Raw genomic sequence first — 22,082 nt, 5'->3', positions numbered from 1 at the left:
TTCCAGTTGTTCACGAGGAAAGCAAGTCATCTAATAATTTCTCTAAATACACACTGAATTCAAACTGTACCCTTATCTGAGTACAAAATCTGTGCTTTTTCATGGCAACACACTGCCTCTACAAGTATTCACGGTGGTAAACCTTATCATAAACAAACATAAGCATGTTTGTTTTCATTTGTTCTTCTCAAATCATTTTGGGAATCATCTACACCAGGGAATTTCAAATCTGGGAGCTCCTAAGAATTGCCTTGAGAGCTTACACTGATCCCTGGGTCTCATTCTTGGTAACTTCGATTTAATAATTATGAAGTAGCACCTGGTGATCTGTATTCTAGCTATTATTATGAAATATTACGAGCAAGCAGAACTCGCAGAAAATAAAACAAATATTCATGCATCCAGCACCAAGCTTAAAAATGAAACATGTCATGCAAAATTAAGTCTCCTATAATATAGAGTATCTAACATGTAGCATCATTTTGCATATTTTAATCATTTTTGCATATTTAATGTATACATTATTTAACACCACAGACTCGTCCACAATTTTCTTTGACCTCTCAATTGTATATCTTGGGATGTAACCACATTCATGAATGTAGTTTTAATTGCTGTATAATATTCCAATGTTTGAATTTATCACAATTTTATTTATCCACTTCTTCATTGATGGACATTTAAGTTGTTTTTAAATTTTCACTTTTACAATATTGCAATGAACATTCTTGAACATATCTGCTTGTTCACATGCATGATGGTTCCTCTTGATTATATTTTGGGAAGTCGAAATATTGGGTCACCAGAAACAGTGAATCTGTATTTTTTTCAAAACTGCTCGGTTGACTCTAATGGGCAGGAAATTTAAAGAACTACTGAGCCTGTGCCAATCCCAATGTGTTATTCCTCAGGGCTTCTCAAACTCTGATGTACAAATGCATTTGCTGGGGATCTTGTTAAAATACAGATTCTGATGCAATAAATCTGGAGTAGGATGTGAGATTCTGAACTTCTAACAAGCTCTCAAGTGACACTGATGCTCGTGCTCCATGAACCACACTTTGACTATCAAGTTCTAGCTAAATAAAACTGAAACTCATTCTTTCAACAAAGTTTATTAGGCACTTGCTATGCGTTAACGACAGAAGACACAGGGAGGAACAAGTAGGGTGGACATCCATCACTTTTTGTGTGCAAGAATCCCACTTGTTGCCCAGTATCTCTCTGCTTCTGTTTGGGTGACAAATGTCATGGTTGTCCTTAAATGAGGCACAATTTCTGCATCTTATGCTCTAAGTAGGGAAGCTTAAAGAATCAGAACCTTTCTGAAAGGGAAACTTTCTATTCCATGAAAGAAGTCTGGACGTCAGAACTAGATTCAGCTTCAGTATCTTCTTCAGGGCAAAATTCTCACCAAGGTACTCCTGTCAACTCCAAATAGTGAGGGAGCAAAAAGGAAATCTGGAATACTTTGCTGTTTCACAAATTTTCCACCTTCAGAATTCTAAGGTGTTATTGAGTTGCTGGATTTTATCCCAAATGACACCACCCTCCCGGGACACAAAGGCAAAACCCAAAGAGAAATAAAGGTTATAGGGCCACAAAATGTCACTAAAGACATGGTGGTTTGGATTTTGCTTATAACAGTTATGATTAAATTAAGCGGTTTTGAAAAGACTGCAGACGCATCTCTAATGTGCTTGGTCCTGCTGTGGCTGCTTTCTTTGCACAGTCCAGAACACAGGATGATTTTTCATTCTGAATCAATGCTTCCTTAATTTCAAGAGGTGCTTCTCTAAGGCAAGATGGAAAGTGATTAGAGAAGAAAACGCATGGGGGAAGTCTCATAGCCTTCACTTCCAGTCCTATTCTATAGAAACTGGGGATAAGTGGATCACTCTTGCAAGACGATGCTCATTGCCTTGCATGGAGGTGGAACAAGCAGTTGACTTAGAGTATTTGGGCTTAGCTTCCATCAGCAGTGTGGTCTTGGGAATGTCGATTGCTTTACTGTGCTCCTGATTCAGTGGTACCTAGATTAGAAAAATCGCTTTTCTGGAAAGGACCTCAGAAAAACCATGTTACAGATGAAGATTGGCACAGCTAGAAACACACATGAACTTCTCAATGTCACACAACCAGTGTGGGTTTTTAGAGCTTTTCGCAAAAAGAAGTGTGTGCATGAACTGCCACCTACACATAGTTATAAAGGTTGAACTTGTCATAAATGCATCTTAGCTTTTACAGTTCCATTTGGATTTTATTAACTTGGAAAAATATGGGACACCATAACTGGATAATGTAGGATTATCTGTGCGCACTAAATATCTGATAAGAATTAATCATTTTATTTCTTCAAGTGGGCTGGATACAAATGACAAATTTCTAAAAGTGCAACAGCTCCCAAGCCCCTTTATGTAATAATAATTGACTTCTTGTTTATAAGCAGGCCTGAAAGTAATGTCTCTTTTTAATTAGTTTCCTGATGACTTTCTTTTTCTTTTTTAATTAAACAATGCCACAGACAAACTTTTGAAGCTAAAGACACTTTAATGGATATGATCTGTCTGCCTTTCTTTTCCTGACTGTATTCATTATAGGCAAATCAATGAAAATTGATAAATGTGTGATGGAAAAAAAAAAGGAATGTATTTGTATTCATTACAGGGGATTGGAGATAATAATAAAATGAAATGTTGTTATAGTGAGATAGAAACCCAACCTACAGAATTGTTCAATACGAGAATAGCTGGACACATTTCATTACCGTGATAGGGAGCGGCTCAGAAGCGGAAGCCAATAATTTTAAAAGTCTTGAGCAGAGGGTTATGCTGACTCTACAGTTCAATACGTTAATTGACAATAAATCCTGCTTGCCTCGAAAATGCACTTGACTAGTCATTTTCAAGATGGTCATGATTTTTTATGATGCGGAACTTTTAATTTACAGGGATGATAAAAATAGATTTACTTTCAGCCACTTGTATTTGATTTAATTACCTAATCAACTATAAATCATCTACTATTGAAAAAGTAATTTAACATAGATGATGGTTGGCTGTCATATTTTTGGGTTACTGCTAGGGAGACTCTGGTGAGTGGAGAGGAAAGAGACTGTGGCAGGTTGAATCTTTTGCACTTGTCTCCATAGTCTGAGAGAAGTCTGCGGAGTTGAAATTAGATGGTTTGGCTCCACCTTTCAAAACATTCAATTGGCATTTCACCTACTTATTTCTTAACCAGATATGCCTTGGAGGGGTGTGGTGGTGCCATTATAGTGGGAAAAATTGGGACTTGCTTATTTTTTCTCATTTCTGCAGCTCTTATATGCTGTCATATTGCCCCTAGTGACAAGCTGGATATGGATCTAAAGTGGTAGTTAAGAATGACTGTGGAAAATAGAAGCTGGGCTCAGCAGAATCTGCTAGATTAAATGCCTGATTGATAGATGATGGTTATTTATGATTAAAGAAGAAAGGCGTGGCTTCCTGGAATAATTGGAGGTTCTGAAGCCCCAATGTCAGAAAACCTGCTAGAACATCTCTCTCCAGGCTTGGTCTGACAACTCAGACACTCCCCTTTTCTATTTGCCTCTCCAGGAAATTGAAATCTCCGTCCCTTTCATGATGATATGCTAATTACTAGCCCCTTGCTTCTAAAAGGCATATCTCATCTTGTCATTGGACTGCTCAGAATTCTTCAATGGTTTCCCATCATGCTCAGGATAAAGTCTAAACTTTTAGACAAAGCATCTCCTTAACATTTCAGATTCTGTCAAGACTTCCTAATACTATATGTTCTAAACATTCTGAACATCTTTCAATTCCTGCAAAATTATGATTTATTAACTGGCTGGCTGGGTGGTTGGATGGATCGATGAATGAGTGAATGGATAGATGGATGAGTGAATGGGTAAATGGATGGGTGGGTGGTTGGATGGATGGATTAATGGATGGACAAATAGGTAGATAGATGGATAGATAGATGGATGCAAGGATGGATAGATGGAAGAGTGGGTGGATAAATGGATTAATAAATCAATTAATGAATTAACTTTCTTTCCCATTCCTAGACATATTTAGCCCTAGTCCCTAAAATATCTACCTTTGCTCTCATTCTTCTCCATTCTGCATCTCAGATATGTCAGTGTGTCTGAATCACATTTACTTGCCATCTACTCAGGTGGTAGCCCTTTAGTGAAGTTTAACCTTACTCACGGTTCTAACCTGTCATCTTGGTTTAGCCTCTGGGGTGTCTTGAGATCCTGGTGGTGGACATCCTTTCCTCTGATTCATGTTTCACTTAATTATCTCTCTCTGACACCAGAGATAAGATTCTTAGCTCTTTTCTTTTCCTACACATCTATTTTCTTTGGAGTCAACCCTTACCACCTATGTCTTAACCAGAGATGGCTGCCATTCTTGGCTCACATATAGCACCAAGAGTAATGACAGGTTCTGAGCTGAGTTAGTCAATAGATTTTCAACTTCTAATGTGAGACTTTTCCCCAGGTTTGGCGATGGTCTTTGGTGTTAATGTCTCCAAAAACTCATCTTACTTCAATAATACAAATGCCTTATACAAAAAAAAAAAGCTAATAGTTACTGAAGCTGTATAATGGGTACAATGGATTCATTATTCTGTTCCATTTGCATGGATGCATGGAATTTATTCTTTTGTCTGATTGAGCTCTACATACTAAAATGAGCAAAGATGTGATACTCATGATGCCTAAAATATGTGCGTGTGTTTATAACTCTTATTGAAAGGAAGATATAATAACCCAATTATATTTCAGTACAGAAATATGATCCCAAACACAATTATTTTCACTTCTCTCTGCCCTGCCCCAGACCAAGGGCATAGACCTGTATTTTTATAGAATGGCATTAATATTGCCCAGGTCATTGTGTGTTCTGCTTTGTTCGTTTCATAGTTAATCAAAAGAATTTGCCATATTTCCATACACTTTTCATAATGATCATTTTTAATATCTGCCAAATATCTCATCATCTTGACAGAACATCCTTCAGTCCATCATTCCCCTACGGATGGACATCTTTCTGTTACTTCCATGTTTTTGTTGCCATTGTTGTCATTGGAGATAATGCTGCAAAGACTAATAAAAGATGGGAATATGGAAAGTCTGATTAAAATTTCTCATCAATTTTTCTCTTCTCCAAAGAGTATCTGGTTATCTCAGAACTCATTAGATCTTTAATTTCTATTTTCATTTTCTTTTTTCACAGTTTTCATACCTCTTGGTGGCCCTCTCAATATTTTGTAATCTCCCCTTCTCTACCTTTAACCTTAAGAAATATATTAAATGCTGTTTGGACAATAATACAGGTGTGGAGCCCAAGCCACCTGGATTCAAATGCTCCACCCCCCACTGAATAGCCCTGAGGACTCAGAGAGGTGGCTGAATATTTCTAGCCTTCAATGTTCTCATCTGTAAAATGAGAACAACACATACGTTATAGGTTTATTCCAGAGCAAACTTTAAGAAAACTTTTGATGTTACTTTTAATATTTTTACTATTATTTTGTTTGAAGAACTTTAAAAATTTGGAGAACTTTAAAAACTCAGAGAGCAGGATCAGATCTGAAAATTGTAATGAAGAAACTTTTTTTTTGCTTTGGTTTATCTGTCTGCTTGTTTTCCTCCCCCTTTGCATTCAAATAACTAGAGAGCACTGTGCTGGCAACAGACCAATTTTAGACTGTCTGTGCCTAACTAGCCATAATAATCTTTCTCTGAGATCTCTTCTCATGGTATTACATAGTATTCTTTAAAAATAAACTTTAAAATAAATGGCAGCAGTTTGCCCCAGTTTTTTAATAACTGTGATGATTCATTGAGAAGGTTTTGAAGTTTTTCCTATTGTAAATAGCATTGTGGTCAATAACTTTAAGTATAAAACATTTCCTTCAAATCAGAATTGTTTCCTTAGAATGAATTCCTGCATTTGGACTTACAACGTCAGACAATATAAACATTTTAAATGATTCATTTTGAAATTTTTATGTTTGTCTAAAGCATCATACTAACTTTTTATACCTGCTAAGCCCTCTTAGGTTCAGTAATGTGAAGCTAGAGGAAAGAAGATAGAAAGCTTCAAAGAAACAAACTCAGCTAGCTCCATAATACAAGATTCACGTTCTGGGGATCGTCATATATGTTTCCTTTTACATTTTGTTGTTTCAGACTCTGTATATGAATAAACCAAATAAATATTGTTTTCATGGTAAAAATGCTATAGCTTTAAAACATATAAGCCAAGATTTATAAGTTAACCTAGTAAGTGATATTATGGCAGGGAGAAAAATGAAAAGGACTTTTACTTTACTTTTTACTTAGATTGGGCTAAAATACAATAAATCTTGATCAGGTTCAGTACAATTTTGTCTTCTTTTGTGTGTCTCACGAATGTTAGCCAAAGAGCTGATTGCTTGAGATGATATTCTGTGTTTAAATTTTTTGTTTATGAAAATGTTTGTTTGTGGTGGTTGTTACTAAGAAGCAGTGGTTTTCTCTTACTCTCAATGATGAAGTTTTTTAGACTAGCATGTCAAAATGTCTAAGCTTAGCACTCCCGACTTTCTCTCTCTCTCCCTCCTACCCAGGCAGATTGCTCCTATTCCATCAAACGTTCACCTGTGCTAATGAGTAGTTAATGGGTTTTGGCATCATCAGAGGCAAAGCATAAACAGAGCTGTTGCATCACAGGATGACCTGGTGTACTGTAATCATGGGTGAGGGGTCTGCAAATGCAGCCCCTGAGCCATCTCCTAGTTCCACCAATAGCTTCCTAGAGGATACAGTGTTTAGAAATACAGCTCTATTTTAAAACCTCCGATTCACCACTTTATCTGGCCGCATCCTCTCCTCTTGGAATTGATAACATGTTGACTCAGTCATAATGGTAACTTCCTCATGAACAGCTGATGTTGTGAAATTAACAAAGACGAAAACTCCTCAACAGTTGAAGCCCAGAAATGAATTATAAAAATGTACTTCAGTCACAATACCAGAGAGAATCCGGTTATGAATTAGTAACAGATGGGAAAATACTATTCACTTCCAGTTTTACATAAATGGCTATCATGCTTGTTCTGATCATAAGTTTTTATTTCTTCCAGAGCTTCATTACGGCTCGAGCAAGATTCACCATTAAAAAATAATAATAATAAAAAGCTTGGGGTGGGTAGATGCTATTTCTCTCTCTTTCTCCCCTCTCTGTTTAAGTAAAAAAAAGTAAATAATAATTCAGGTGAAAGACACACTTATCATTTCATTGTCTACTTTTTGTATTGCAAAACAAATTATTATACATCCCCCTAAACCACTTAGTCAATCACTTAGTATTTGTTTTTATTAGCATCTATGCTATGAAGGGAATTGTTAGTTAATGGAATCTCTATCTTCCTTTCTTATCTGTATTCTTACTGCTTTCCCATAACCTTAGAAAATAAAAATCTTCATTGTTTACAGTGAACTGTTGATATAAAAATTGTCACCATCAACACTGTGCCTAATACCAGTATCAGGCACAAATGTAAGCCTTCTTAGACTTCCCTTGACAGCTTCCTTCTTTGGGAAAGCACTGCCCACCTTCTGGATCACCTGGCTGCCATCTTTGCTGGTGCCCTTGCTAAATTTTCTGGGTTGGCTTGAGTCAAGTTTGAAGCCCTGGACCTGGATGATTCTCATTTCCAATATGGTAAGCCTTGCCCACTCCAAGTCATCCCTCCACTTCCAGTCTTGGATGGAATGCCACACCATGGGGTATGGGATCCAGCCTCTCGAGCTTCATTCAAGGGCAGATGATATAACCTTGAAGTATCGAGGGTCAGTTCCCCAGAAGGTGAACCTTGACCAAAGGGAAGTGGGGAATGAGATCCAGCCTCCTGAAGTTTATTCAAGGACAAATGATATAACCTTGAAGTATGGAGGGTCAGTTCCCCAGAAGGTGAACTTGACCAAAGGGAAGCAGTTATAGAAACACCTGGGCAAATAAGTTCCTCCTCCTTTCCCCATTATGGAGTCTCCTCCTGTCTCTCTGTAGCTGGTTATGGAGTGATGGCCATCACTGAAAGACACAGCATCGCTTCATGTCTTTCTTTGCCTCTGTCTCATCTTTCCCTAACCCTCACTGTCCTGGACTTTCAACTCTCAAAGAATCAGCACTTTAATCCTTGCCTCAAGCTCGCTTTCCAGGTAAGCCACCATCTACCTGAACTGCATAATGATTAGTACGTCCCTTTCTCACCCTTTAAAGTTATAGGGTCACCTTCTCTCTGGTAGAGAAAACTTTGGGAAAAAATGGAATGGGATGTAGGAAATAGGAAAGTGGCCCCAAAGAGATATTTCCAAGTCCTAACCTCTGGTACTTGTGAATGTGACATTATTTGTAAATAGGGTCTTTGCAGAAAGAATTAAGTTAAGGATCTTGAGATGAGATCATCCTGGATTTAGGATGAACCCTAAATCCAATGATAAGTGTTCTTCTAGGAAACAGAGAAGGAGAACACACAGAGACACACAGAGGGAAGGGCCATGTGGAGACAGCAGCAGAGACAGGAGTGATGCATCTATAAGCCAAAGAGCTCCAAGAGTTGCTGGGAGCCCCCAGAAGCCGTGAGAAAGGCATGGAGCAGATTCTCCCTCCGTGCCTCTGGAAGGAACCCCTCCTACTGATAATTGGATTTTGGACTTCTGGCCTCCAGAACTATGGGAAAATGAACTTCCATTGTTTTGTCACCCAGCTTGTGGTACTTTGTTATAGCAGCCCCAGAAAACTAACACACGGAGGAGAAAAAATTTTAGGTGGCTTTTTTTTTTCTGAAAGGAGAGGGATGAGGCTTGACTTGTCTTATGCTTCCCTCTAGATTTGGGAAAATACCCACCACTACACATCCCTCAGATCTCTTTTCAGATGTGTATTTCGCATAAGCAACATTGGTTAATTCACAGACCAAGAAAGGAGATAAAGATTCTTTGCTTTGCAATTTGGTAAACCCCTGGGCTTTTGCCCAGCCACGTGCCCGCTCCTTTCATCTAATAAATCACATCCCTGAGGCTTTCTGGCTGTCCTTTGCAGCGGACCAGACCGGTATTTTCCAAGCAGAAGGCATTCTCCAACCTGGTGAACTCCTATTGGTCCTTCAAGAACTAGCTCAAATGTCACCTCTTCTTTGATGTCCTCCTGATATTCCCAGCCACTGAGCATTCCCAACTCTGTGCATTTAAAGTACCAAATGTGTTCTCTTTTAGAGCACCATTCACCCTCTGCTGAAATTGTCGATTTTGATTTTCTATCTCTTCCACTAAACTGGTGCCCATTTTTGTGTTCAAGGGGAGTGTGTGCGATCAGAAGCCCAAACACACCTGTGTGAAGTAAACGGTAGATCCTTGCAAGGCAGGATTCTTGAAACAGCATCCAAGAACAATTCCAAGTTCAGAAATTATGTTCCTCTCGTATCTTTTTCCTTCAAACTAAGCTGCTTACTCCCTGTAGCCAATCTTCCTTCCTAAAGGCAACACTTTATTTGTGAAAATGCTTTTAAAAAGCAGGGGGGGGATATCAGCATTATTTTAGAGAGACTTTCTAAAGAACCATAACAAGTCTATTTGAATCTTTTATTTGGTATTAACTAGATATTTTATCGTAAGTGAACAGGGAGTTTCTGGTTCACTAGTCTTTATTGCTTTCTTGAATGCATTTCAACCTTTTCCATAGTTCAAGTCCATATAATCCCCAATCCTTTTTTCCTTCAAATTTTAACTCCTTCACTCTATTCCTCATAACTCCTCCTTTTAACGTCTTTGAGAATTCGCCGTTGAGTTGTCATCTTGAATACGGATATGCTTTGAACTCGCGGTAAAATTTGCCTTTTAAATAGGACTGCAAGAACTTGACGACTTCAGTTTGTTTTACCCTTAGCCAAAAATAGTTGTTCCAAGATTTTTTTTTTCTCCTTGAGTCTGACTGACTAGGGGAGCCCCGTTCTGCAGCAATGGGATCTGTTTTAGATTTATGCTTGGAGGAGTTCTCATCTCTGATCCTGGCATAACTAAGTAAATGCTCTTGATGTCCCTTTTGAATTCCCACAGGAGGACACAGTAATTCACCACAGATTCCTGACTGGTCTTCTTGGCTCCCTTTTTCCCACCTGCTCACATCAGGCAGTACATTTCTTCCCCAGCCTCATCTCCTATTACACATTCCCTGCTTCAACCACAAATAACTTTTTTGAACCTGTCTCTGTGTGTTTGTGTATCCTGTTCTTTCTGAATGGAATGACCTTTCTCCCCTTCTGCGCCAGACAAACTCACCCTTCCGCATTCAGAGGGCAACCTCACCTCGCCACAGAGCCTGACTGTTCACAGCACTTTTTTCCTGTCCCGAGAACATCTATTGAGATGTGAGTCTGTTCTTTGTTCTCTTTGCTCTAGAAAGTTCCAATACATGAGATGCTCTTTTTTCTTCTCCATCACAAGCTGATGGCTGAGCTATCTGTTCTGAATTCTGGCTCCCAGCTTGCATGGAAGTAGGGTCAGGGAAGACACACATCCTTGATGTTCTACCCAATGTGCTTTCACATGCACTGTCTTAAATCTTTTTGAGCAGAGAAACAGCTTGTGGAAGTTGGCCAAGGAGACCTCGTGCAAAGGAGTGCAGAGCTGGGAAGGGCTTGTCCTCATCACAGGAATACCTGGGTTGGTGTTTATGATAAAGCAAAGCCTGGTTTGGGAATGTCAGAGTGGAGAGAAAACAGTATCAGAAGATGGATCAACTTTAAGTTGGAACAGGAGAGGCAGGAAGGCAGATGGGAAGACAGGAGATAGAACTGAAGATGAGAGAGGTGAGCAGGCTCAGATTCACCTGGTTTCTAAGATTTGAGCCAAAATCTATGTCTGTTCGGTAATATAGTTTCCCTAGATCTGCAAGCTGATGGGTCAGAAAATTACCGTTTTCTTCATGCTTAATCTGTGCCCAGCACAGTGTTAGATAATTTGACCACATTATTTCATTGAATCACCAACTGATCCTGTAAAGGATGTATCATTGCCCACATTTCTCAGAAAAAGACACCAAGACTAAGATATGGCGTTACAGAATCAAGATTGGAGTTCTGTATCAGTGTGTCTGACTGTAAAGACGTGTCTAGTCTTCTGGATCATCTCTCCTATTGAAGCCAGGACTCCAGGCCTCTCATTTGGCCATACCTGGTCCCACATGGGCACTGCCCCAATGGGATCGCTACTACCCCATGGGAGAAAGAACCCAGGACAAGCTAAGCCCGTCTTGCTTTGGTGCCTCAAATGGAGTTCTATAAGACTTAGTCTAGTCCCAAACTCTAACGAGATTCCCTCCTTATCAAGGAAAGCAGTGGAGAAGTTAGAGACTTAATTGTCAACCTTGGAGCTTTCTAAGCCCTTCTGCCCCTCTCAGCCGTTTGCTTCTCCCTATGATGGACAGTAAATGCCCATTGGTGCTCATAGGCAGAAGACTTCCACCTCCATTGTGGGGTTCAATCTTTGGCTAACCTTGTGGAGCCTCTTCTGTCATCATGATTGGTCTCTTTCATGGCCCCCACTGGAACTTAAGAATCATTATAAGAATCAGCCCAGTGAGAGGATTCCAGAGGCGATCATTGAAGTTTTATGGAAACTTTCCCATCTGCTAAATAACCTTGAAGAAGAATTTACTTCTTGACTTCCTGACTCATCACTCCACCTCTTAAAAGCCACCTGGGGTAGGAGTTTATATTCTCTGATATCAACTATCTCCTGAGGATCCAGCACCATTGTCGACATAAAGGATTCATTTAATGATGGAAGAAATTGAGTTGGAGTTTCTGATTGCCATTGTTATTTCATTGCCATTTAAATATGTCCAAGTTTACAGTGTATGCCCCCAACTCTACCTATTATGTGCCTGCCCCTCTCTTGTCTTAAATGCATACACAGATGACATCTACATTTGCTCTCTTTTAGAGTTTAAGTAATAGACACATGGATCCAAGGTCTGGCTCTTAAATCCCTCGTTATCCATTAAGCTCCTCTTGATTACTCTGTGAATCACTATGGTTTAAAGACACCATGCCTTAAAAATAGATTGATAAAGGTGTAGATTTCAAGACTTTTCCAGGATTTGTGTTATTCTATAGGTGATACTGGAGAGAAAATTATAACTAAAAATCTTCACCCTCCTAGGGATCTCTCTGGAACGTGTGAGTGTAGGAACGCTTGGCCATAAACCCATCATTTACAACCAGTAGTGTCAGAGTTGTGAGACAGCTGGGTTTATGAGGAGTGGTTACAAGCTACCAAAGGAGTAATTAATTTAAGCAGCAGAAGAAGCATGTGGAATTCAGCAAGATTGGGATGGCAGGGAACAGCAATGTGAACAGACGTAAATATCCAAAATGTGGCAAAGTTTCTTTAATACTACACACTATGATAGATGCCTTACATAAGTTATACCATTTATTTCTTGTGACATTTCCATGAATGGGTATCTTATACCCATTTTACGGATGCCAAAACTGAATCTCATATGGTTTTATATGTCTCCGATTTTTCAGATGCGGAGTGTGAATCTTGACTTTTTATTTTTCAGATGCCAGGAGGCTGGCTTGAGTTCAGTCCTTAGTTGACTAGGGTTCAAGCTTGTCGAGATTAATTTGAGTGGTGATTCAGCTATCAAGGCTGTGTGACAATCTTGCTATTAGCCCAAGGAGCATCAAGAGCCCCAAGTAGATAGGCCCTGGAACCAACAGGCCTGGATTTGAATCCTGACTATTCCTTTTTCAATGTGACTCTCCTGGTCTAGAAAATGAGAAATATAGTGTTTAACTTCTGGAGTTTTATGGGGAATTAAATGTGCTGATATTGTAAAATAGATGCTCAATAAATGTTGAACTCTTTTTCTCACAGCTTAGTGTCAAACGTCCATTGGCTCTCATATAGCCAACTGTCTCATCCATCACCCTCTGAACTCCCGCATATTCATCCATCCTGTCTTACAGAACGGGGCAATTTCTACCTTGCATTATGCACAGAATTAGGCCTAGCACTACGTACATAGTAAGAACTCATCACTGAACGTAGTTGTCAGGGTTCTCCTGAGAAGCAGAACCAATATGTGTACCTAGAGAGAGACAGAAAGACAGAAAGGTTTATGGTAAGGAACTAGTTCACGGGACCAGGGAGGCTGACAAGTCTCGAGATCTGCAGGGTGAGTCAGCAAGCTGGAGCTCCAGGAGAGCTGATGGTGTAGTTCCAGTCCAAGAGCTGGCAGGCTCAAGGCCCAGGAAGGGCTGATATTTCAGTCCAAGTCTCAAAGCTGGAAAAGAAGAATGTCCCAGTTCAACCAGTCAGGCAGGAGGAGTTCTCCCTTACTCATGGGAGGTTCAGCCCTTTTGTTCTATTCAGGCCTTCAACTGATTGGATGAGGCCCACCCACATGAGGGAGAGCAACCTGCTTTCCTTGATCTACGGATTTCAATGTTAATCTCATCTAAAAACTTTTCCACAGGAATACTCAGAGTAATCTTTGACCAAATATCTGTGCACTGCGCAGCCCAAGTGAAGTTGTCATATAAAATTAACCATCACCCTGAATGAGTGAACTTCCGTAAACTGGACCCCATCAACTCCCACTCTGGAATTAGGCCTATCTTTCTCCCACCTGTGTCTTCCCAGGCCGTACTGATTGCTCCTGGCTGTCTCCAGTGGAGTTTCCTCGGACGGTTCTCAGCACAGAGGCGTTAAAGATTTCATTAGCACCTTGGGTTTACTCACACAGAGCCTCAGGAGCCCCAGTTCTCTTTGCTTCCCCAGCCAACCTGGCTGCACCTGCTGCAGGCTCCGCCTGCATATGGCTCTAAGTCCGGGCAGCTGATCTCTGCTCCTTTTTCTTTCCCTCTTTTCTAGGGAGCATCCAAACCTCACACATTTGCTGCTTAATGTTTTTCTCAAAGCTAATCAGAGTTTCACAGATGCAGTTCAGGGCAAGTAAGGAGGATTTTCAAGTTTCACCAATCTGAGGACCTTGTCTCCCTCCAGTCAACCCTCCCACCTCGTGCTATTCCATAGCAATCTATGGGCTGGACTTTTCCATAAAGGTTTAATAAACAGCATTTGTGGACCACCTCTCAACAAAGTATCTTTATAAAAGTTTTTGATGTTTATAAAGCTGAAAGAGAATGTGAATACGGTACTAGAAAAAAGTAAACAAACAAATAGCGTGCCGTAGGTCAGAGTTTCTCAACCTTGGCACCTTTGACATTTGGGGCTAGACAGTTCTCTGTTGTGGGGAGCTGTCCTGAGCACTGCAGGGTGTTTAGTAGCATCTCGTGTCTCTACTCACTAGATGCCAACAGCACCCCTCCCCTGTTGGGATGATCACAAATGTCTTCAGACAATCGCCCCAGGTGAGGTCCTCTGCTTTGTGACATAGAGAAATAGCAGAGTCCAGATTGGTGCCCTCTTTTTAAATTCTGGAGCCCAAATTGTATATCACCAGGCTACAGATGACTGATTCTGGATCTTTGTATATCTAAAACCCTCTCCCTTCAACCTTCAACTCACCATTAGCACTGACCCCCCACCCGACTCATGACAATCAAAAATGTCTCCAGACATTGCCACTCATTCCCTGGGGGAAACAACATCGTCCCTGTTTGAGAACCACTGCTGTAGAGAATATGAAAACACTGGCTTCTGATCTCAGGGGTCACTGTAGGAACAAGCATTATGTCGACTGGATCTCCAGCTTTGTACGAGGCACCATGGCATTGCCTAACAAATGACACTCCCTTTAATCCTCACGAGATTCAGAAAGGAAATGGAGACTTAGGCATGGTCAGCATCTTCCCCCAGGTCATCCAGCTAAGAAAGAGTGGAGCTGGGATTTGCATTTGTCCTCACTCAGCTGGGACTTCTCTTTTGGATCCTGGAGAAGCCAATACTAGAAGAGGAAGGGAAACCACAAAGAAAGAAAGGAAAACAGTCAGTGGAGGTAGGGAATGGAATGGAACAAGGTCTTCCTTCTCCAAAAGCTCTCTTTGGTTAAGACAGTGAAGGGGAAGAGGGACACAGTTTTTGTTACGTTTAGTGATGTTAGTAGAAGTAGTCTATTTTTAAAGCAATCACCAGGTCACTGGGTGTGGCTGTGAAATCAAGGAAAAAACAATTTCCTGTGGATTTTGAATCTGGACAAGATCAATGATCTCAGTACTCACTAAGCCAGGTGTGCACCAGTTTCTCCCAGTATTGCCAAGCCACAGCGAGCCGAGGCTACATCCCCATCTGCCCCCTCATTGCTCATTTTATGGAATCAACCACAGTGACGAATGGCCCTGCATTTGGACGGCTGTCCCAGCCCTGGTCACAGCTGAAATTCCCTGTCACTGCTGACATATGTGCACTCAGAGAGCTCTAGTGCAATTGGCCATCTGTCCAGGAGGCCAGAGCCATCCTCAACATTGAAATTAGCAATTGCAAGAGCCAGCTCTTCTCCAACAGGCACCTGGAGCCACAGGCACACAGACGTAGCCTCACCAGCTACCAAATGGCCTGTGGGAAGGTCCCCAGTTCAACAGCAGGGAGAAGGAGGGGTCAGGAAAATGGATGGGGGCTCACAGCCATCACCTCTGAAAGAGCCCAGGAGAAATGACTTCCCCCAGCGTGAGTATGCCAAAAGGGAAAGGACGTGTTCAGTGAATTCAGTCAAATTCGGGTCTGAGTCTTTGCTCCACCCCCTACAGGACACGTGACTTCGAACAAGTCACTCTTCTATAGACTCAGTTTCTGCAACTGGAAAATAATGACAGACTCTTCCCATCCTCCTTCCCAGACTCTTATGGGAATAATTGGCATGAAATTGGCTTTGCCAGTTAGAGAGTGGTCTGCTGAGGTGAGGACTGCTTCCTGGGCCCGGTCAGCTACAGCCCCCCTGCGCAACGTGGATTTTATTATTTATGGAGGAGAATGAGCGGGCAGAAACAGATGGCATAGCTCACGCTCATTTGGGGCGAAAAGCAAAAATGCCTTAATTAAGAGCCTCAGAAATGTTGAAGGAAACAAATGTGAAAAAGAGTCCTATGAAGAGCCTTAACTTTTAATTGAAAATGCAACCCATTATCAAGAAAAATTTAACAGGATGATGGAATACATAATAATAAATATGTCTTCCTCCCCCCCTCAGACTACCACATCTCTCTCTCATAAGAAATCACGTGACTAGTTTCTTGTGTCTCCTTCAAGCAGCAATCAGTGCATAGACGAGAGAAGCATTCTACAAAAGCGACTTTTACTTTGCTTTTTATCACTGACTATATCTTATTCCATATCAGAACATATGTATCTGTCTCCTCCTTTGCCTGACCATGCAATATTCCATCGTATGGATGTACCACCATTTATTGCACCAGTTTTCTTCATCTGTGACCACAAATATTTTTCTATTATAAACAATGCTGCAAAACAAATAAATTTAAAAAATCTTTCTTTGTGCACATGGAGGGAAATCCTTAGATACAGGTTTGTGAGTCATGGGTGTACACATTTGTTTTCAATTTGCTCAACCAATCAGCCCTTCCACCAGCAATGCATATGCATTATCTGTTTGCACACAGCAACGCTCACCCAATGCACTGACTGACCTCGCTTTTCTCTTTGAATATGTGTGTGTGTGTTTACTTATTTACTTTTGGAGCGGGGGGAGGATGTTGAGAGAAATGAACCATGAAACCCAATTTATAAACATTACTCTGAATGGTGGTCAATAAAGTGCCACAGAGACACCGCTCACATCTCAAACGTGCCCCTGCAGCCGTGTCCACCAGAAGTTCAGGAAGCAGCTGCCTCCCACAACAGGGCTCCTGCTGCTTTCATTTTTGTGAATAATCAGCAGGGCAGGAGGGGGTTCTGCTCTCTTCCTGGAGAGAGGAGAACAGAACGTCCAGGGGAGCAGAAGGTGGGGACAGCAGAGGCCACTTCAGCTCATGTACCTAAGGAGTCCTTGCCCTGAAGCTGCCACAGAAATAATGCAAGGTCCGTCCCCAATGGCAGGCACAAGCCCTCCCAGAAAGCCCACGCGAGCTGAGAGGTGAAGTTGTTCACTGCGGATGCTCGAATGAAAATGAGATAAATAGTGAATTCTTTGAAGGTAATTTATCCACCCCTCGCTACCTGCCTTTCCCAGACACGGGCAATCCTGTGTTTGCCACAAGCAGAGAAGAAAGGCGAGATAGGTAGCAATCCCTTCGAGGCTGCCCCAGGTCAACTTTATCAAAATGATAAAATGTTTTGGGTCTCGGCAGCCCCCTGGGCTGGCTCCGGGTTGGGCTTCCTGAGGCATTAAGGGGTGAAAGAGGTGAGTTCACGGCTCTTCCTGGTGTATCCCAGTGGCATTGCCTGTGTCACTGCTGATAGCAGTTTTATCAAGATAAATCTAGTGCTGCTTGGGAAGGATATTAATAAATTATCTAGTAATGAAAAATGTGAGAGGAACCATACTCTTACATCAGGCTTGTGATGATTACTTTGATAGATGCACTGGCAAGATTTCCTCGACAAGGCAGAAATGAGAAACATGACACATGGACCTTTAAGGGTGACCTCAGAGGAAAACAGAAGTTGCTGAATGATACAGAAGCAGAATAAGAAAAACCAGAGCTCCAAGGCACTGCACGTCAACTGGCAGATGGATGGGGTCTGCTGATCAACTGATCATTGAGTTCAGCGTCAGCGGCAGAAAGAGGAGGAGAATAGAGAAATGGAGGGGAGGGGAGCAAACACAAAAGACTTGAGTTTAATCGTAAGAGGCTGGGGTCTAGATGGGTGTAGATCTGGGTTGGAATCTTAGGTCTTTCTGGCAAGCCACTGAAACATCCTCAGGCTCAGTTTCCTTATCTGGAAATGGTGAGTAAAGCAATAGCACTAATATTGCAGGGTTGTGGGGGATGGCATACAATAATAACTGGAATGTTCTTGGAACCAGTAAGTACTCAGGGAATGGTCACTGAAAGAAGTAGGGTCTACTGGGAGAGATGCTAAATGTGGTTCTGATGAAGGAAGGAACGAGGAAGGAAGCAGGAGCTAAGAGGACACCATTAAGCAGAGGCACCTGAGTGATTTCTTGTTGACATTCCTTGACACACGTTACTGAGCTTCTGGTGCTCTGTTAGATTCCGGAGATGCTGGCTGAAATCTGGCATGGTTTCACCCCACATGAAACACCAAGTCTAGCACGGGAGACAAGTTTGTACACAAGTAATCAAAATAAAGCATGCTGAGGGCTATGAGACGGGTAAACACCCGGGAACTTACAGGGTGGTCTTTTAAATCAGACTGAGGGAAGGCTTGCTTAAGGTGGCGAACTTGAAATGGAATTTTGCAGGCTAAAGAGGAGTCAATGGAGTGATGAAAGAGAAATGTTAAAGGTGTTTCTTTTAGAGCGAGTGAAAAAGTCCTTGGAATTGAATGTGATCCAGCACAATTGGAACGTAGGGTGGAAACTGGAGAGTAGTGAAAGACGAAGCTAGAGAGGTAAGTTTGGGCCAGATTAATGGAAGTCACTTTTTTAACATGTGTGGAGTGCTGCCATCATGTAGCGAGAACTCAGTGGCACTTTAGCATCCCTTTCTCCTCTATTTTAGCAACTGCTTCTTGATTCACTTTGAGAGACTTGCCTCTCCAGCATTCCCATTGATTGAGAGCTGCAGAGCTGCTCACAGGAGTCTGGGGCAAGGTGGGGGGTGGGCAGCAGTCACCGGAGGCAAACCTACCTGCTGATTCTACCTGAGCCATCATGGTGCAGCTCGCTGACGGCTAGGGGGCATGGGACTAAGATGCATCTTCAAAACCTTGAGAATATGCAGGTGGGCTGGAGGTCCACAGAGTTGGAGCCTTGATAGCAAAGCAGAGAGAGATCTAAGAAGTCTTGCTGAGACTCAGACCCCAAGCCCTGCTGAAGGCAGCATCTTGTTCGCCCCTGTAAAACATTTAAACCGGATGGTGAACTGAAGCAAACCGAAGGTGCAAACCAACACAAACCCAGTAACACTAGGATGAGATGAAAGAGGAGGAACTCTCCCACTCTCCTGGCTGAGAGAAGAAAGAGCAAACCCTTTTCTAGGGTGGATATTATTTAATGTGGGATCTACTCTTCTTTTCTATACAACATTTTTTATACACAATTACAAAATATTAAAAACAAAACATAGCAGGAAAATGTGACTCCACAACTTAGAGAAAAAAGGGGACAGTAAACTCGCCGATGACCCAAATGGTAGAATTAGCATCAACGCCCTTTAAAAATACTAACACCAATACGCTAAATCGTCTAGTGGAAAAAAGTGAAAAGAGAATCTCGAAAGTTGCCAGTCTATCAGGGGAATGATGTCAGTTCCGTCTCAGCCCCAGATCCTGTAAGGTCCCCTCATCATTAAATGCATATTGCATAGGACAGTCCCCCGCACCTGCTAAGTGCTCAGTGAAACCTACCTTTTGTTAGTCTTAGTCACTATTGTGAGCACTCTGCCCTAATCATTTCCTCAACTGGTCAAAGTTAAATGAAAGTCTACATGTTTCATTTGTGTGGTTTGTGAAAACCCACCAAGAGCAATTCAAAGAACCCTAGTAATCCAGGATAGTAGCTAGCGTGGTGGTTAAGGGTGAGGGTTCCAGAACCAGGCTAGCTGGGCTCATGTAATGACTTTATCAATTATTGATTGGGTGATCTTGGACAAGGTACTTAGCTTCTCTCCACCTCGGTTCCCTCATTAATGAAATAAAGATGATGATCATTATACCACCCAGCTCCTGAATGTGTTGTTCGAATTGCTGTTTCGCATAAAGCAGCCAGAACATTGGCTGATATACATACCCTGTTTCAATAAATGTTAAGTGCTATCATTTTGTTGTTAGATGCTTGCACCTTCTCACATTTGTGAAAGTTTTATTTTCTTGGGACTCTCATCGCACTGGACTCGCTTTGCCACCAAAGAATGGAAAGGCAAGAATAACAAACTTATTTTAACAAATAAACCTGTCAAAGCACAAAGATGAGCCAGAACGTCATGGGCCATTAAAACAAAAAGAAAACTTGGAGTAGTGTTTCTTGCAGTCAGTTCCGTGGACCACTTAGAACTGAATGACCAGGGTTACCTGTCAAAAATGCAGGTCTCTGGGCCTTGCTCCCAGTCTATTGAATTACATTCTCTCGAGGGGAGGGGCCCCCAGAATCTGCATGTGGGATCAGTCGGGTTGATTCTGAGATATTCTTTGAGAAGACTGTAGTCTCAGCTGTACCTATAGTAACAACAGCAGAAGGAAGGGCACAAAATGGTTTGCTAGAGGAAGAACTGATGGGATGTGGCAAAAATTGCGTGACGAAGTGATGGAGAGGAGGACCAGGTCTCTAGTCTCTGCTCTGGGGGTTTCAAGGTTGCTGCTGCTACGACAATAATAATGGCCCCCATGTGTCCAATCCCTCACCATGTGCCAAATGCTTGCTAGCTATTATCTCATTGAATCCCCGTGATACTCCATGAGGTTTTAGCATTTTAATAGCAATGATGTGCTGGAGCCAGTTTGCACCGGCTTATGAGAGCTGACCTCGCACATTGCTTCCTAACTTTCCATTCAGAGACGTTCTGTTGGTAGCTTAATGTTAACCATGGTGGGAGTATTTACACCACAGAAATTGGCAAGTATTACAGATAAGGTCCCTTTTTTTTTTTTTTTTTTTTTGAGGAAGATTAGCCCTGAGCTAACATCCATGCCCATCTTCCTCTAGTTTATATGTGGGACGCCTGCCACAGCATGGCTTGCCAAGCAATGTGTAGGTCCACACCTGGCATCTGAATCGGCAAACCCCAGGCCCCTGAAGTGGAACATGCGAGCTTAACTGCTGCACCACTGGGCAGGTTCCAAGGTCCTTTTTTTTTGGTAACACAATTATTAAACATTACCAGCACATCACTACATATAACCTCCATGATAATGGGGACATTATCTGTGCTGCTTTTTCTTTTCTTTTTTCATTCTAGCACCTAGGATAGTGCCTTACACATAGGAAGCATTTAACAAATGTTGACTTAATTGATTTAGTTAAGCTTAATATTCCCATTGTACAGCTGGGAAAGCTGAGGCTCAGAGACGTGGTCCTTGCTTAAGGTTGCCCAACTCATGACCAACTGAGCCAAGATTTAAATCCAGTTCGCTCTGACATCAGACCTAGATTCTCTACTGCCACAAACAGAGAAAAGGGACCCAGGAGTCGAGATTCCCTTGAACATTTCAACCATCCCTCGCAAAGGACCCTGATGAGGTGTTACCACAAGGAAGACCCAGGGAGGCCTGAGGAACCACAGGTACCAAAGAGGCCAGCTGGCTTCATAAACATCATTGACGCATTTCTCTCCGCGTTTGTGTAACCCAGGATATTTTTTTCATTAATGAGGGAACCGAGGTGGAGAGAAGCTAAGTACCTTGTCCAAGATCACCCAATCAATAATTGATAAAGTCATGATATGAGCCCAGCTAGCCTGGTTCTGGAACCCTCACCCTTAACCACCACGCTAGGTACTATCCTGGGTTACCGGGTTTGTGTTTGACAAAAATAAATTCTCTCTCAGCCCCCAACTACCTAATTAGGCTGTACTCGAATATCTCCAGACTTCAAAAAGACAGTGGAAGCAGAGTAAAGCCATGTGCAGCCAAGAAGAAGGGGTAGAGCAGCCGCTGGCAGTGTTTCCTCCTTGCTCGGTAACCGGGGGCTGGCCCTAAATGTCCATTATTCTTCCAGGAGGACGGTCATGATTAAAGGATTCCTTCTGCAGCTGAGGCTCAGTGATAAGGGCTTTCTCTTCAGACCCTCCTAAACTACAAAAAGAACATAAATCATAATTTTGCATCAGCTTAGTTTCTCTATTTTATTTTATTTTCACTGGAGGTTTGGGGGCTTGGAAGACTGAGTTTGACAAAAGAAGCACATCCATAATTGGGTTGATCAGTTTTTGAATTGGGGGTCAATTATGCGTATTATTAATTAATCCCTCTA

This window comes from Equus caballus, chromosome 13, assembly GCF_041296265.1.
Source record: "Equus caballus isolate H_3958 breed thoroughbred chromosome 13, TB-T2T, whole genome shotgun sequence".
NCBI lineage: Eukaryota > Metazoa > Chordata > Mammalia > Perissodactyla > Equidae > Equus > Equus caballus.
The sequence above is the reverse complement of the archived record's forward strand: the minus strand, read 5'-3'. Positions refer to the sequence as shown.